This window comes from Vombatus ursinus, unplaced genomic scaffold (genome assembly GCF_900497805.2).
Source record: "Vombatus ursinus unplaced genomic scaffold, bare-nosed wombat genome assembly UNPS02010284.1, whole genome shotgun sequence".
Taxonomy (NCBI): Eukaryota; Metazoa; Chordata; class Mammalia; order Diprotodontia; family Vombatidae; genus Vombatus; species Vombatus ursinus.
The window spans coordinates 11,330,450-11,337,939 of NW_020950062.1; positions in this window are offsets into that span (position 1 = coordinate 11,330,450).

Genomic DNA, 7,490 nt, shown 5'->3' on the forward strand with positions numbered 1-7,490 from the left:
GGTGAGCAGGCTTCCTCCAGGGGTCATGCTACTCACCCCCACCCCAAGAGTTCTAGTTTTGCTGACTGCAGCTCAACACCAGGAAAGCTTCCAGATCCATAAAGCTTCCAGCTACCAGCACCTGAAACCCCAGCAAACAAAGCCAGGGAGCAGGTCCTGGGTTCTCAGCACAAGAAGCTTGGATCAGTGCCTCTTGCACTCCAGCAGGAGAGGTCAATTTTAAAAGGCAAAACCTTTTAAAAAAGGTTTTTAAAAAAAATAGGCAAACACCATAAGCAAAAAGCAGAAATGGACGATGGAGGTAGATTCTTATTACAGGGACAGGGAAGATCAAGGCACAAATTCAGAAGGGGACAACATTATCAATATACCCACATCCAAAACTTCAAAGGAGAATATAAACTGATCTCAAGCCAAAAATCCTTCTTGGAAGAGCTCAAAAAGGATTTTAAAACTTAAATAAGAGGCAGAAGAAAAATTTGGAAAAGAAATGAGAGGTATGAAAGAGAAAGTAAATAGCTTGGAAAAGGAAAGACAAAAATTGAAAGTAGAAAACAAGTCCTGAAAAAATACAATTGCCCAAATGGAAAAAAAAAAAAAAAGAAAAACAAGTACCCTGAAGAAAACAACTCCTTAAAAAGTAGAATTGGCCAAATGGAAAAGGAAGCACAAAAATTCATTGAAGAGAAGAATTTCTTAACAATGAAAATGGGCCAAATGAAAAAGGAGGTACAAAAGCTAATAGAAGAAAACAATTTGTTAAAAATTAGAATTGGGCAAACAGAAGCTAATGATTCTATGAGATATCAAGAATCAATCAAACAGAAACAGAAGAATAAAAAAAACAGAAGAAAATATAAAATACCTCATTGGTAAAACAACTGACCTGGAAAATAGATCCAGGACAGACAATTTAAAAATTACTGGTCTACCTGAAAAAAAGAGCATGTACAGCCTCTTTCAGGAAATCTTTAAGGAAAACTGCCCTGAGGTCCTAGAATAAGAAGGTAAAAAAGTCATTGAAAGAATCCACCAATCACCTCCTGCAAAAGGTTCCAAATTGAAAATGCCCAGGAATATTGTAGCCAAATTCCAAAATTACCAGGTGAATGGGGAAAAAACTGTAAGCAACCAGAAAGAAACAATTTAAATAGCATGGAACCATGGTCAGGTTTACCCTGAACCTTACAGTTTCTACATTAAAAGATTGGGGTGCATGTAATATGATATTCCATAAGGCAAAGTATCTTGGACTACAACTAAGAATCAATTATCCAGCAAAATTGAGCATATTATTTCAGGGTAGGAGATGGATATTCAATGAAGTAGGGGATTACTAGCAGAGCCAAGAGGGCGGAGGGAAAGCAGTGACTTGCTTGAGCTCTCCCCCAAAGCCCTCCAAAGACCTATTAAAAATGGCTCTAAACAAATTTTAAAGCAGCAGAACCCACAAAATGACAGAGTGAAACAAATTTCCAGCCAAAGACAGCCTGGATGGTTGATCAGAAAGGTATATTGCACCGGCTGGGGAGAGTAACACAGTGCAGGCTGCAGCAAACCTGGAGCAGGCCTCAGAGGACTGAATCACTGGCAGCTGTGGTGGTTTCCAGACTTCTCAACCCATGAACGCCAAAGACAACTTTGAAGGTCAATGGGAAAAGTCTGTGCCTGCGGTGAGAGAAAGAGCTAGGTCTCAGCTGGGCCCAGGGCTGCGGCTATTTCCTGAGCTTCCACCCCACAGACTGAGGGGGAATCAAGTGTCTGATCAGAGGGGGATTGCAGGGATCTCTTTGCCAGGGTTGAGACAGGAATCTCTTGCTTTGTCCATGTTTGGATCTGGGTCACAGTTCTGAGGGGAGGTTCTGGGGTGAGGAGGAATACTGGTGTGGTGGAGCTTGTTGTGGAGGTGGAGAGGAAACAACTCACCCCTTATCATACCACCTTGGAAAAACTGAAAATTTTCAGGTCCCTAGAAGTAACTTTGAAAACAGCTGTACAAACCCCAAAAGTTTGAGACAGTACATTCTCCACATTAGAAGCAGACTTTTACCTTAACAAAGAGTTTAAAAACTCAAGTAATTGGCTGGGATCATAAGTAAGCAGTGCAAAAGAAGTCAGACTATATTATCTTACTTTGGCGACAAAGAAGATCCAAACATACAACCAGAAGACAACAAAGTCAAAGCTCCTACATCCAAAGACTCCAAGAAGAATACGAACCAGTCCCAGGCCTTGGAAGAGTTCAAAAGGGATTTTGAGAAGCAAGTAAGAGAAGTAGAGGGAAAACTGAGAGTTTTGCAAGAAAATCATGAAAAACAAGTCAACAGCTTGCTAAAGGAGACCCAAAAAAATACTGAAGAAAATAACACCTTAAAAAATAGCCTAGGGACAGCTAGGTGGCACAGTGGATAAAGCACCAGCCCTGAAGTCAGGAGGACCTGAGTTCAAATCCGACCTCAGACCAAACACTTGTTACTTAATAGCTGTGTGATCCTGGGCAAGTCACTTAACCCCAATTGTCTAAAAAAAAAATAGCCCAACTCAAATTGCAAAAGAGGTCAAAAAAGCCAGTGAGGAGAAGAATGCCCTAAAAAGCAAAATTGGACAAATGGAAAAGGAACTCCAAAAGCTTACTGAAGAAAATACTTCCTTAAAAATTAGAATAGAGCAATTGGAAGCTAGTGACTTTGTGAGAAATCAAGACACTGTAAAACAAATCCAAAAGAATGAAAAATTAGAAAACAATATGAAATATCTCATTGGAAAAACAACTGACCTGGAAAATAGATCCAGGAGAGAGAATTTAAAAAATTATTGGACTATCTGAAAGCCATGATCAAAAAAAGAACCTAGACATCATCTTTCAAGAAATTATCCAGGAAAACTCCCCTGATATTTTAGAACCAGAGGGCAAAATAGAAATTGAAAGAATCCACTGATCACCACCTGAAAGAGATCCCCAAAGGAAAACTCCAAGGAATATTGTAGCCAAATGCCAGAGTTCCCAGATCAAGGAAAAAATATTACAAGCAGCCAGAAAGAAATAATTTAAGTACTGTGGAAACACAATCAGGATAACAAAAGATTTAGCTACTTGCACACTAAGGGACCACAGGGCATGGAATATAATATTTTGGAGGGCAAAGGAGATAAGATTACAACCAAAAATCACCTCCCCAGCAAAACAGTATAATATGCAGGGGAAAAAATGGTCATTCAGTGAAATAGAGGACTTTCAAGCATTCTTGATGAAAAGACCAGAGCTGAATAGAAAAGTTGATTTTGAAATACAAGACTTGAGTGGAACATGAAGAGGTAAACAGGAAAGAGAAAATCATAAGAGACTTATTATGGTTGAACTGTTTATATTCCTGCATGGAAAGATGATATTTGTAACTCATGAGACATTTGTCAGTATTAAGGTACTTAATTATATGTACATATATATATATATATATATAGATATATAGATAGATAGATAGATAGATAGATAGATAGATAGATAGATAGATAGGTAGGTAGATAGATAGATAGAGGGCACAGGGTGAGTTGAAAATGAAGGTGTCATACATGGAGAATAAAATTAAGGGGTGAGAGAGGATTATACTAGGAGAAAGAGAAAGGGAGAGGTAGAACAGGGTAAATTATCTCACAAAAAAAACAGAAAAGAAAAGGCTCTTACAATGGAGGGGAAATGGGGGAAGGTGAGAGGGAATGAGTGAATCTTATTCTTATAGAATTTGACTTAAGGAGAGAATAACATACACACTCAATTGGGTATGGAAATCTGTCTTACCCTACAGGAAAATTGGGGGGCAGTAAAGGGACAAGAGAATAGGGGATGATAGAGACGAGGTCAGATTGGGAAAGGGGTTATCAGAAGCAAGTAATTCTGAGGAGGGTCAGGGTCAAAAGAAAGAATAGAATAAATGGGGGGTAGGATTAAGACTAATAGAGTTAGTTTTTCACAGCATGTCTACTATGGAAGTGTTTTGCATAACTGCACATATATAACCTATATTTAGTTGCTTGCCTTATCAATGAGGGTGGGTGGGGAGGGAGGAAGGGAGAAAATTTGAAACCCAAAGTTCTAAAAACACATGTTTAAAAAAATTGTTTTCACATGCAACTGGGAAATAAGAAATACAGGAAATGGGGTACTGAAATCCATCCTGCCCTATAGGAAAATTGAAAGTGAAGGGGATAAGAGAAGGGGGAAAGAGATAGAAAGGAAGATAGACTATGGGATGGGGTATTCAGAATGCATGCCATCTTGGGGTAGGGGGTGGGGTGAGATGAGGTGAAAATTTGTAACTTAAAGTCTTGTGGAAGTAAATGTTGAAAAGAAAAAGAATAAAAATTAACATAAAAAAAAGAAATAGGGGACTTCCAAGCCTTTCTGTTGGAACGACCAGAGCTGAACAGAAAATTTCATCTTCAGATAAAAGACTCAAGAGAGGCACAAAAAGGTAAACATGAAAGAAAAAAATGTTATTCAATAAGGTCAAACTATTTACATCCCTACATGGGAATGTGATTCTTGTAACTCTTGAGAACTTTGTCTTTATTATGACATTTAGAAGGGATATACACAATCAGAAAGGGTGGGTTTAAGTTGATGTTGATGTGATGATGAAAAATCTAATCAATTGTAATTGTTCTAGTAGAAGAGGAAAGGAGGAGGCAGAAAAGGGTAAATTATATCACAGGAAAAGGCACAAAACTTATTATAATAGAGGCAAAGAAGGAGGAGAAGATGAACATTGTTTGAACCTTACTCTCATCAGGTTTGGTTGAAAGAGGAAATAATATAATTAGTTAAGTATAGAGATGTAACTTACCATATAGGAAGTAGGACAGGAAAGGGCCAAGAAAAGGGAGGAGTGGAAAGAAGGGAGGGAAGAAGTAGTAAAGGTAAAGGGGAAGAAAAGGGAAAGGACTCATAGAAGGGAGGGCAGAGTGTGGAAGGCAGTGGTTGAGAGCAAAACTCTAGCCAAGAGGGAAAGGAAGGAGAGAGAAAAGTATAAACAGAGGTGGAAATAGGATAGAGAGAATGCCACAGATAGTAATCATAACTCTGAATCTGAATGCAGATGGAAGCATACTATTTGCTCTCCTTTTCTTTTGTTGTTTTGTTTTTTCTTTCTCAGGTTCCTCCAATTAGCTCTAATTCTTCTTTACATCATAACTAATGTGAAAATATGTTTACTATGAATGTATAAGTACAGCCTATATCAGATTGCATATCATCTTTGGGAGTGGGGAGGAGAGGTAAGGGGGAGAAAATTTAAACCTCAAAATCTTATGGAAGAGAATGTTGAAAATTAAAAATAAGTTAATTATTACAAAAAAAGAGAAATGTAGTAGTTTACATTGATGTACATTAAATTGTAGATCTCTAGATTCAGTGTATCACTGGCTTATTGATGTCTTTCTTGGGGAGGAGGGTATATCAAATGGCTTTTTAAAAAAATTTATTTTATCAATCTATGTAGTATTTTATTTTTCCCAGTTATATGTAAAATAAACTTAACATTTATTTTTAAAACTTTGAGTTCCAAATCCCACTCTCCCCACCTGCATTGAGAAGACAAGCAATTTGATATAGATTATACATGTGCAGTCATGCAACACACTTCCATAATAGTCATATTGTGAAAGAATAACTGTATTTCCCTCCATTCTATCCTCCCCATTGATTGTATTCTTTCTTTCCTTTCTCCCTTTCCTGTAGACATTCCAGGTTATCTTAGCCTGGAAATTTCTTTCACTGTCTTTTTGTACATTCTTATGCTCTAGAATTAGTGCAAGTTGTTTTTAAAGATATTTCAAAGGGTTTTGGGGTGAGCTCAGGCATGCCCCTGCTTTTACTTGGCCATCTTGTCTCTACCCCTCTATTGATGGCTTTTTTGAATGATTAATGTCATTTGACATCTTAGTCATGCTTTCCCATTTTATTATCACAAATTTCAGATGCATACAATGCAAGTTTTCATCCAAATCAAAGGAAGAAAAATATATATATATATATACTTTGTACTTCTACTTCTTTACAACTCATTCTTCAATCTCCCATAATTTGATTTCTGTTATTTGTTGTTGGTATTGTTCAGTCATTTCAGTTGTGTCCAACTCTTTATGATCCCATTTGGAGTTTTCTTGGCAAAGATACTGGAGTAGCTCACCATTCCTTTCTCCAGCTCATTGTACAAATGAAGAAACTGAGGCAAGCAGATTTAAGTGCCCAAGATCACACAGCAAGTACATGTTTAAGGTCAGATTTGAACACAAGATGAATTTTCCTGTCTCTAGGTCTGACACTCTACCCACTGCACCACTTATCTGTCCATATATTGTTCTTACTCCTTTATTTGAGCTTCTTGCTACAACATTAACAATGTCCTTCCAAGTGCTTATATTCAAAACATTTTTCTCAGTCTTCCTTTTGCCTTACTTTTATATAAGATTTTGTCTATGCTCCCCTCTTTCTGCATAATCTCTCCTCCCTTGACTTTCAATGACATTATTCTTAATATTAGGTATTAGGTACTAGAGATAAAAAAATGAAAAATAAACCACCTACTTAAGAAGCTTTTATTCTACTGATTTTTGACATTATTACAAACAAGTGTAATATAAGGTAAATTTTAATAAGGTTGGTTGCAGAAAATATACATAAAAAGTGGTTTAGAAAAATTTGGTAAGAGAGAGATAGAGAGTACTTTCAGTCATTATGTAAAGAATCACAGAAACCTTGGCAACTTGAGCCCGGAAGAAAGGTAAGGATGTAACTAAACAGAGATGCAAAGCAAATGCATTTTAGGAAGAAGGATGACCTATGGAACAGAAAAGTCTAGGTTGGGGTAATGGAAAAGCTATTAGTCCAGTTTGACTGAAATGCAAAATAGGTTTGAGGGAAGTAATATGAAATAAGACTAATAAAGAAAGAAGAAAATAGAGAAAATAAGAGATTGGATAATAATAAAATGCAGGATTTAACAATCAGAGTGGATGAATGAATTTATAAATGAATGAATATAAAATATGAATTAAATGTTAACTATGTGCCAAGCACTTAAGCATTCGGGATTCACAAAAACAAAAATGATGATAACCTTCTTTTTATTTTGTTATTAATTTATTTATTTTTAGTTTTCAACATTAACTTCCACAAGATTTTGATATCCAGATTTTTCCCCATCTCTCCCCTCCCTTTCCCAAGACTACGTGCATTCTGAAGACCCCTTCCTACAATCTTCCCTCTCATCTATCACCCCGCCATTCTCTTATCATCTTCGAGTTCTATTTTCCTGTAGAGCAAGATAGATTATTATATCCCTTAGCCTGTATATCTTATTTGCCAGTTGCATGTAAAAACAATATTTAACATTCATTTTTAAAACTTTGAGTTCTAAATTCTCTCCCTTCCTCCCTCCCCACCCACCAACCCTCATTGAGAAGGCATGCAATTTGATATAGGTTATACATGT